Source organism: Podarcis bocagei, assembly GCF_964188305.1.
Source record: "Podarcis bocagei genome assembly, chromosome: 8".
NCBI classification, from domain to species: Eukaryota; Metazoa; Chordata; class Lepidosauria; order Squamata; family Lacertidae; genus Podarcis; species Podarcis bocagei.
This window is the reverse complement of record NC_138133.1, coordinates 25382521-25393245: the sequence shown is the minus strand read 5'-3', so window position 1 is coordinate 25393245 and position 10725 is coordinate 25382521.

The following is a 10725-nucleotide window of genomic DNA, read 5'->3' as shown; positions in this document are numbered from 1 at the left end:
ATGCTAATTGCAGCACAATTTGAGACCATTGGATTAAAATTTACCAACCTCCTTTACAATACACTGTAAAAGAGTTGCTAAATTGTAACTCACTGTTGTGTTGTAATTATTGCAATACTTTATGACTAATAAAATCTGGCAATTTTGTATATTATTGTATGGAGTGTCTTTAAGGAGCTCCCGTGTTTCCCATCGAGTTAAATCAAGTCATAGGAGGAAACTGTATTAGGTATTTATTTGGCTAGACAGTCATGTGGAAATTTTCCTCTATTATATTGGAAGTTATGCTCTTAAAAATAATTCGGTGGCTGATCTGTTACAACACACAAAGACAAACCCATGGAAGGCTTTCTTGTAAAAATTTGTGTCAAACCACTCACCTTTTCTGTATACAGTGGTACCTTGGGTTACATATGCTTCAGGTGACATACGCTTCAGGTTACAGACTCCGCTAACCCAGAAATATTACCTCGGGTTAAGAACTTTGCTTCAGGATGAGAACAGAAATCGTGCTCCGGCGGCGCAGCGGCAGTGGGAGGCCCCATTCGCTAAAGTGGTGCTTCAGGTTAAGAACAGTTTCAGGTTAAGAACAGACCTCCAGAACGAATTAAGTACTTAACCTGAGGTACCACTGTATGTAAATGCTTGCCTTCTGTAAATGCTTGTCTTCAGTAGTATGATAACACAGCCAGATCAGATGGGCTAAAGGGTGAGGTGATGCCTGACTAGATGGGATCACCAGTATGAATAATCCAGGAAGGAGGAAGAAACACAGGCAGGAAAGAATTCATACAGAATGTGACACCAGGGAGGAAAACAGTAGAAAAACAAAAACAAAACAAAAGGATAGAAATAGCTAAACATCCCTGTATTAAGGGCTTTCAGGGGAAATGCTCACTGTCACAGAATCACCTCAAAGCAGAAATTTGTGAATATTCTCAGCAGCACTAATGTAGATTTTATTGCTACAACAACTCTGTAAAATAGGTCATTGTTCTTGCACAATTGGGATGATCCACAAGAGACCATTTAATAAGCTGAGGTAAGCTTTGATCAGGAAATTTCACATTCTCACTATGGGATCATACCAACTCTCAACTTAACTTTGCAAATTTAGGCAAGTCAAAGAGGCTTATTCATGTGATCAGCACTATTGCTGGTCCCATGCTGCTCCTGGTAGCATCCAGATCTTCTGCCCGTGTGAGTGATGCTGTCTAAATTTGAAACTGGCTGTTTTGTAAGTTGAACCTGTTAGGTTGAAAATGCCCCCAATGTGCACTGAACCCAGTTTTCTGCCTGATGAACTTTAATATTTTAATAATTCAGGCCAAGTTTGATTATGAGTTAATTTCTAGCTTCTGTGTGTGGGCAATGTGCATGACTAAACATCCAAATTCTGCCATCTTTATGCATGCTCTGATGTTGACCCAAGAATGATTTTCCTCTAACCCCTTTGTTAGCTGTCAGGAGTCCAGGTTCTTGTTTGATAACACAGTAAGTGTAGGGAATTTAAAAGGAGGATTTATTGCAAAAACAAACAGATAGCTCTGGATGGCTCTAAAAAAGCCGCCAACATTATCATTCAAGATGACCCTTCTGAAGACTTCTTCCGGTTCCTACAGAAGATATTGAACCGTCGCCCCTTATGTCTTTTGTTTTGCTTCCTGTCCAGCAGCCCTCCCATTCGACAACTCTTCAGGCTTATTGGATCAGCTCCAACGTCTTCCTGTTCCGAAAGACTGTCTCTGTGTCTGTCCTCACCTGTTTGAGCTTCCTGAGAGCATTGGCTGTGTTCCAGCCCACTCTCAATTGTTCCCTTGGCAACAGGCCGTCCAAGGTCAGAGGGAGTCAGTTCTGGCCTCTGCTCAGCCTGCGTCAAATCTAAACCTCTCTGTTCCTGCCTGTATTCTGCAGCTGGCTGTAAAGTTCCACTGGGAGCTGGCTCATTCCTGACGTTAGTCTTGAGGAAACCAATAAATTTTAAAACTTGAAATCCTTCAAGATTTGAAATCCTTTAAGATGACCCCTATAATCCCTTCCAATGATTCAATTTATTCACATTTGAAAAATAGTCAAACTGTAGGCACAGGACATGTGAAAACAGCAAAAGGAAGGAACGGAGTAGCACATGACATTATGATGCATCACATCATTATGCCACACTAGGCACAACATGTTTCAAAGATGCACTTTGTTGATGCACAAACATGGTATATGCTCTATAATTTGATGAGCTAATTGGTGAACTAGCCTATCAGTAGTGTTTGGACCAGATTCAAACCAGTATGTTGCCCCATCCCACCTATGTGGAGAGAAAATAAGGACATGAACAGCATGAAGACAACAACAGAGGCATAGGCAAACAAATGTTGCAAAGAGAAATACATCTTCAGTACCCCCCCATTTCCTAACACGGTAACAAACTGGAATCAAAATAGCCGGGGGGGGGGGGAGAGAATGTCTCATAAAAGGCAGCCTTGTTGACTGAGACCATTTTTCGGTTAAAACTTTAGTTGTTCAATCTCCCAAAAATTAACGCCAGAAGTCTTTTTTAAAAGAATAAAAGAAAAGGGGGTTCGGGCTAGAGGCAGGAAATATGCACGTTTAGGAAGGCCAGCTTCTCCTGCTGACTTCAGTGATGATGATCTAATATTGCATTTTTATGTTGTGAACCTCCCTGGGATCTGCGGGTGAAGGACAGTATGCAAATTGAATAAATAATTAAAATAATCATGTGCTTCTTGCCATGTAAACTAAGGGGGGAAATAGGCTCATACAATGGGTGGGAAAGCTGCTTTGGTTTTTCTTTAATTACCAGGTCAGTGAGGGGAAGGGCAATGAAATCAAGGGGATTCTTAAAGCATTCTACACTTGGTGCAGAATGTCGCAGTGAGATTTCTCAATGGTTTGTCCCCCCTCACACATATTACACTGCTCCTAAAAGAGCTGCACTGGCTGCTCATAAACTGCTGGGCCAAGTCCAAGGGTCTGGTTATGAAGCTGTAAAGCCACGAACTACTTGGGACCAGCATTCCTGCAGGTTGTGCCACAATCTTGGTTAACAGCAGGGCCTTGCCTGTAGTGGCCCCTTCCATATGGAATCACCTCCCCTTGTTGCTCTGACAGGTGCCAATGCTGGTGATGTTTTGGCATTTGATCAAACCTATCCATTCTGAAGGAAATCAACCCTCACTGGAAGGGCAGATCCTGAAGCTGAGGCCACCTCATGAGAAGAGAAGACTCCCTGGAAAAGACCCTGATGTTGGGAAAGATTGAGTGCACAAGGAGAAGGGGACGACAGAGGATGAGATGGTTGTTCAAGTGTTCTCGAAGCTACCAGCTTGAGTTTGACCAAACTGCGGGAGGCAGTGGAAGACAGGAGTGCCTGGCGTGCTCTGGTCCATGGGGTCACAAAGAGTCGGACACGACTAAACAACTAAACAACAACAAACATACTTGTGCATTCAAACATTTTCTGGAGTTTAATGTTGGGAATTAAAGAAGAGTTTATTTGTATTATCTGTTGTGTTTTATTTATTAAAGGGTTTAAAGAAGGGTTTACTTGTATTATCTGTTGTGTTTTATTTATATTACTGTGAATCTGCTGTTTGGTTGTTTTATCATTTTAATGTGTATAACATCTTGTAATGCTATACAGCCTATAAAGAAATAAAGATTGTGTGTGTGTGTGTGTGTGTGTGTGTGTGTGTGTGTGTGTGTGTGAAATGCCAGTTGAACATATCTGCTCATCATTTTTTTTCTGAAGAAGTTTTATCTTTATTAATCCTAGCTGAGAAGCTATCTGCCAGTCACAAAGATTTATTATTTAACATAACCCTCTAAAAGTCATGAACGTAAGGCAATTATAGTGTCAAGTCAGCTGTAATATTCTTTTTAAACCTCTAATATTTGACATTTGTCAGAATAAAGAGGCGCTGACTGGAAACATCAAGGACTGCAATGGTCTTCTTCAAAGTTATTTACAAGAGGGCTAGAAATTTAAGAGTCGGAAATGTATTACTATTTTCCCACAGACTACTGCTGAAACAAATGACATAGCTGAAGTTGAATACATAAATGAAAAATGGTTTCGGTAGCTCAGATCTGAATGCTTTGATGGTACCAGACTTTTCTCATATTAAGCTTTCAAACGTAATGGTTAAGGAAATCAAGAAAGGTGGCAGAATGAAGCAGCCTAACGACTGTGCTAAAAACAGTGCATTGAATAAATGTGTGTGATTGATTACAGTAATATAAGGCAGTCAAGGGAATGATGTAAAAATGGGGGGAAAGTATGAAATATTTCCACATCCAAAATATTCCTGTTACTCTGTTCCACGTGTGACACCGACTATGAATAACAGACTAAATCTGTTTCAATAATCACTTTGTTGTACCAAGGAAATGTAGTTATGGGAAGAGGTTGAAAGGATCTCACCCTCACTAAATCTTTAGAATTTTTTTAGAATGATTGATTAGGTATGAAATCCAAGCAACTGATTTTAATTTGAACAAAACTCCTTGGATATGTGCTTTCTGAATGATAACATCTGATTAGTTCCCGACAGCAATATTTTGGTTTGGAATCGTAGCATCCGGGCTCTGATCCTTGGGACATGGCTGGGGCAACCCAGTCAAATGAGTGGGGTATTATTATTATTATTATTATTATTATTATTATTATTATTATTAGTGAAGTGGTGCAGTTTATAAGAAGGCAATGCTAACATCTGGCAAACACTGGTGTGACCCTATAGGGAGACACAGATAATTTACAATGGGATTCTAGTCTCTTTCAGAAAAAAATCTTCTTTCTTCACAGAATGAATTAAAACTAATCACAGCTAATTCAATCTTTCATCAGCATCATCATCATCATCATCATAGTAAATTGATTCTCCCATGCCCTAGAGTATCTCTTAACACATTACACTTTTAAAGTGTACCAGATAAGTTTTCTGCTGTGTGTGCACCTAAAAAGCAAGGTGTGGCTATAACAAACATTTTGAAAACATTTGTATCACACAGGTATGCTCCTCAAAGAACCAGGATTGGTTGTGGTTTCATATTTGATGTACACTCAGATATAAACCTGGGTTTGTTGCAGTGTCCTCTGTGAAATGGCCCTTTGAGGCATTTTTGCATCCCTCCTTTTAGTCCCATTTCACATCTTCTAACACAGGTATGTGTGTCTGTGGGCAAAAGGGAAAACAAGGTTGAAATGCTGAGAAAAGCATTGTGTGCCCTGACCTATCATAGCAAAGTTTCGCGAAAACAGCCTGCACCCTTTAACTTCGCTTTGCTTTTACAGGTAGCACTTTCGAAATCCATCAAAATGACACAGATCGATGAGGACTGAAGCATGTGTCTCTTCCCATCGTTACAAGACTAAAATCCAAATTCTTTACCTGTAAAATCTTGATTTCAGCTCATAGTCAAAACACCTTCCCTAACTCACACATACCGTAAAGGCAATGAGTATATAGAAGCAGATCTGCATTGCCCATTGTTTGAATTCTTTTGGCTCATTTAGTTGTGGGCAAGTTTGGTTATTTAACAAAGTTTTCAACATTCCCCTCCAAGTAGATGGGCATGTTTCAGGACAACCCACACCCCTTCGGTTAACCGCCCTCACATTCTTAGACTAGCTGTCATACTAAAAGCAAAACAAACACAGTCTCCGAATCAAGAGCAATCTTATAAACTGACTGTGGGTCACCAGCAATTAAACGCTTGGCATTTCAAATACGTAACAAAGATTTCAGGATGGCTTACATTGCGGCGTTGGGTGTCAGGAGCTCTGAGTATGTTTCTACTGCCATTGTTTTGCTTAATGAAAAAGAAACATAGTTCAGCTTTATAAATATCCAATGTCAGCAGTGGAAAACCTTATTCACCCACATTCCCTTCTAGACAATATTTCAGGGGCCAGTGGTGAGGGAGACCAGAGGCAAAATGGATGAAGCTTCCCATCTCTTCTCTATGGGTTTGAGCCTGGGTTAGCATCACAGAATCATAGAGTTGGAAGGGACCGTGAGGGTCAAACCCACAACCATGAGATTAAGAGTCTCGTGCTCTACCAACTGAGCTATGGGGTATGACCAGGAGCTGGTCCAGAAGACAAGCAATGGATTTTATTTTGGTAGACAATACATGGTCAGGAACAAAGCAAGCAGACAAGAAGGGTAGGAACTCACTGGAGAAAGGTTGAGACCAAAGAACCAATGAGATCTGTTGAGTCTATAGGGCAAACTGAAACACCATTGGCACCTAATAAAACTGCTCCATCAACAGTATCCATCTTACATGTTTGCTAACAGGCCTTCTAACCATCTCTACTGGTAGCACCCAACAGGTGAACCCAACAGACTGAAGGCACCAGTAGCTCTCATTTCTGGCCCCAGTGGCAGAGACAGTAAAGCTGTGGGAACTAGTAGCCTCCTTTTCTGAATCCTGCAGTGTCATATGATTGACCAGAATTAGTCAAGGGCTAATTCTTACTTAGTGAAGTGTCTTTGGGGAACCAGAGTAGGCAGAGTGAGAGCATCAGGACAGATGTAAAGAATGTCACACATCTGATCCATCAGATATCTATGCATAATCATTCCTAAACAGTCATCATTAAAGACAAATACAAGGTGAAAGTAAGAGAACAATTCCAGTTCACAACTTTTCAACACTAGCAGGAACTGGCATCCAAAGGACCCAATCTCCCTTTTCCCCATTCCTAATTCAGAGATCAGTGCAATGTGTGTGTCCCAGTTAGATGACTGACAGCCCAAGCTAGAGACAGCACTACATGATAAACACACATATTACACATCCACCTCTCCTATTAGTGTTGAGCGGTGAAATTAAATTTCAGGATCTCTTGGCTCTCAGTTTTTTGCCCATTCAGCTAAGCCATGTCTCATCCTTCTTCATCGTAACATGTGGGGATTGCAAGCTTGGCTGCAAGTTTCCTGGGTTAGAGAGGACTGAGGTTAAGCCTTTAGAAGTATTTCAACATAACTCCTATGGTTTATTTTCTTTTGGAATTGGTTCATCAGCTGTCTTGCTTTTATAGTAGCATGACCTCAAGAATTAAAACCACACCTAGGCAATTGGATGAGAGGCAACATGATGAGCTGCTACACAAGGTGGTCCCTAATGAGAGTTTGTTGTTGTTGTTTAGTCATTTAGTCATGTCTGACTCTTCGTGACCCCATGGACCAGAGCACGCCAGGCACTTCTGTCTTCCACTGCCTCCCGCAGTTTGGTCAAACTCAAGCTGGTAGCTTCGAGAACACTGTCCAACCATCTTGTCCTCTGTCATCCCCTTCTCCTTGTGCCCTCCATCTTTCACAACATCAGGGTCTTTTCCAGGGAGTCTTCTCTTCTCATGAGGTGGCCAAGGTATTGGAGTCTCAGCTTCAGGATCTGTCCTTCCAGTGAGCACTCAGGGCTGATTTCCTTCAGAATGGATGCGTTTGATCTTCTTGCAGTCCATGGGACTCTCAAGAGTCTCCTCCAGCACAATGCTGTCTTACTTACAGTTTAAAGGCAAAAGTATGATACTATATAGTGAAAAGCTGTGATTGCAGAGCTGGAATTCTGAAATGTTGCTAGCTCCAGAGATATCCACAATTTCGCTTCTCATGGGTGTTGCTGCGAGTGTTTTAAAAATATTTCCAAACTGGTTCTGTGGTAACTGCAATGCTATCAAAATGAATTTCACCTTAGGGGTTTTTTGCAGAGTAAAAGAAAGAAAGTTTTAGTCTGCACGAATGTGACCTGGAGGAGGATTTTACAAGCAAACAAGCTGAATGGCAGAAAGAAGAAAAGGAAAAGAAAAGAAAAAGCAGGAAGGTGTGAAGATAAGGAAACAAAAACCTCATGACACATTTTTGGGTAGCTCCATTCTTAAGAAGCTCATTGTCAATATTAGCCTTTTAAAGAGAAAAAGAAGAAAAAGCCACCAAGAAAACTTCAATCAGGTGATTTCTTTATGTCAACAATTACAGGTACATCGATTCTGAAAAAGGCAACCTCCCCCCGGCCCCGTGCAAGTATTTACAAGCCTGCCATGGATTTGTTTTTGTAAAGAAAAGTTCTATTTACAAATGTGTATTGCCCTGGCACCACAATTGGAATGTACTTACCTGGAAGGTAAAGGTAAAGGGACTGCTGACCGTTAAGTCCAGTTGTGGATGACTCTGGGGTTGCGGCACTCATCTCACTTTATTGGCCCAGGGAGCCGGCATACAGCTTCTGGGTCATGTGGCCAGCATGACTAAGCCGCTTCTGGCAAACCAGAGCAGCGCACAGAAATGCCATTTACCTTCTAGCTGGAGCGGTACCTATTTATCTACTTGCATTTTGATGTGCTTTCTAATTGCTAGGTTGGTAAGAGCTGGGACCTCAACGGGAGCTCACCCTGTTGCAGGGATTCAAACCACCGACCTTCTGATCAGCAAGCCCTAGGCTCTCTGGTTTAGACCACAGCACCACCCGCGTCCCTCTACCTGGAAAGTAGCTCCACTGAAATCCATGGGACTTAAAAGCACATTCATGTAACACATTCCTCAATCCTAAAATAGAAAAAGTTTCATGGAAAATCATATATAACAAGTGGGGGGGGGAAATGTTGAACATAACCTTTGTTTTAAAGCCAGAAGCTTTCCTTTTAGGTATCATGGGGAAAGAGGTACCCAAAGATCAGAAACCAATATTTATGTATGCTACCATGGCTGCCTGAATGTTATGTGCCCAAAGCTGGAAAGAAACAGTTCCAACAAAGGACAATTGGCAGCTAAAATTGATGGGATACGCAGAGATGGCAAAACTTACCGGAAGAACAAGAGTTCAAGATGAGAGACCTTTTTTTTAACAGAATGGGGATAATTTGTTGAATATATGAAGACAAATTGTAAACAATTTAAAACGTTAGCAGGATTGACATAGGACTCAGCTATACAACTGCAAATAAAATGTTTCAATTGTGTTTTAAGTGCAATGTGCAATGTGACACTAGATGGAGATGGTGAGCCTTATGGAAAATTCAATGTATTTTTTAAAAAAACACACTTTAAAAAAGGATTTTCAGAACGGTTTTTTTATGTGTGTGGATTCCACCATAAACACGAGCAGTAAGAAATAACTTAAAGGATTCCATATTTAAATTTAAGTTTGCCTCATCTTTTACCATTACAGTGGTACCTCGGGTTACAAACGCTTCGGATCACAAACTCCGCTAACCTCGAAGTAGTACCTCGGGTTAAGAACTTTGCCCCAGGATGAGAACGGAAATCACGTGCTGCTGGCGCAGCGGCAGCAGGAGGCCCCATTAGTGAAAGGACGCCTCAGTTTAAGAATGGTTTCGGGTTAAGAACGGACCTCCAGAACAAATTCAGTTCATAACCCGAGGTACCACTGTATCTATTTATTAATTAACCATAAATATCATAAATAATTACACAGGGGATACCATTCCTTTACAGGGGAGGCTAGCCTAGGGTCCTGGATTACCACCAACGAACGGCAAGGGAGGAACGGCGGTGGGGGTAGATATTATCAGCGAAGGGTTTTGAGATGCGGTGATGCTCGAACCCCTTCCAATCTATGCCCCATCCCAAGGGACGTGGGTAGGGTGAGCAGGGATTACCCACCTCCGTCATTGGTGCTGTGCAATGCCAGGTCCATAGGCAATAAAACTGCCACCTTGCAAGACTTCTTTATCTTGCAGGGGGCTGACCTGGCTTGCATGATGGAGACCAGGGTGTGCGAAGGCGAAGTAGTCACCTTGCATGAGACGACACCCCCAGGTTTCTCTGTCCTCCATCAATCGCAGACTGTGGGTCAGGGGGGAGGGGTAGCGTTGTTAATCCGGAAGGATTGCTCTTTCAGAGCTCTGCCAGCACCATCAATCTCCGGCATTGAATGTGTTTTATGTATAAAATTATTACAAGCCTAATAAAACATTATTTTTTAAAAAAAGAAATGCCGTACAGTGGTGCCTCGCAAGACGAAATTAATTCGTTCCGCAAGTTTTTTCTTCTTGCGAGTTTTTCGTCTTGCGAAGCACGGTTTCCCATAGGAATGCATTGAAAATCAATCAATGCGTTCCTATGGAGACCGTCCGGGGACAGAGGGGAAGCGCCGCGTGCCTTCCCCTCTGTCCCCGGACCTGTTTTAAAGCAAGGGAAGGGGCAGCGGGGAGAATCGCTTCTCCCCGTTGCCGCCCCTTGGTTCAGAGGGGAAGGTGCGCGCGCCTTCCCCTCTGTCCCCAGAGATTGCGGGGCTGGCAACGGGGAGAAGCGATCTTCTCCCCGCCACCCCTTGCTTCAAAAGAGGTCCGGGGACAGTGGGGAAGACGCGCTGCGCTTCCCCGCTATCCCCGGAGCTTGCGGGGCAAGCTTCGTTTTGCGAAGCAAGCCCATAGGGAAATGCGTCTTGCGAAGCGGCTAAGAAAACGAAAAACTCCTCCGTCTAGCGGGTTTTTCGTCTTCCGAGGCGTTCGTCTTGCGGGGTACCACTGTACTTTTCTGTGTACAACACGCCCCCATGTATAATATTTTTGGGGGGACTCTGATTTAAGAAAATGGGGGCAGATGGCACAGAGTTGTTGAGCTTTGGGGGGGGGGAGATGCCCAAGGTTTTCCACCTTTTGGGGGGGTTGCCCCACAGTTGTTCAGCTTCTTGGGGGGAGGATGCCAAAACACACTCACCTGACAGGCAAACGCTGAA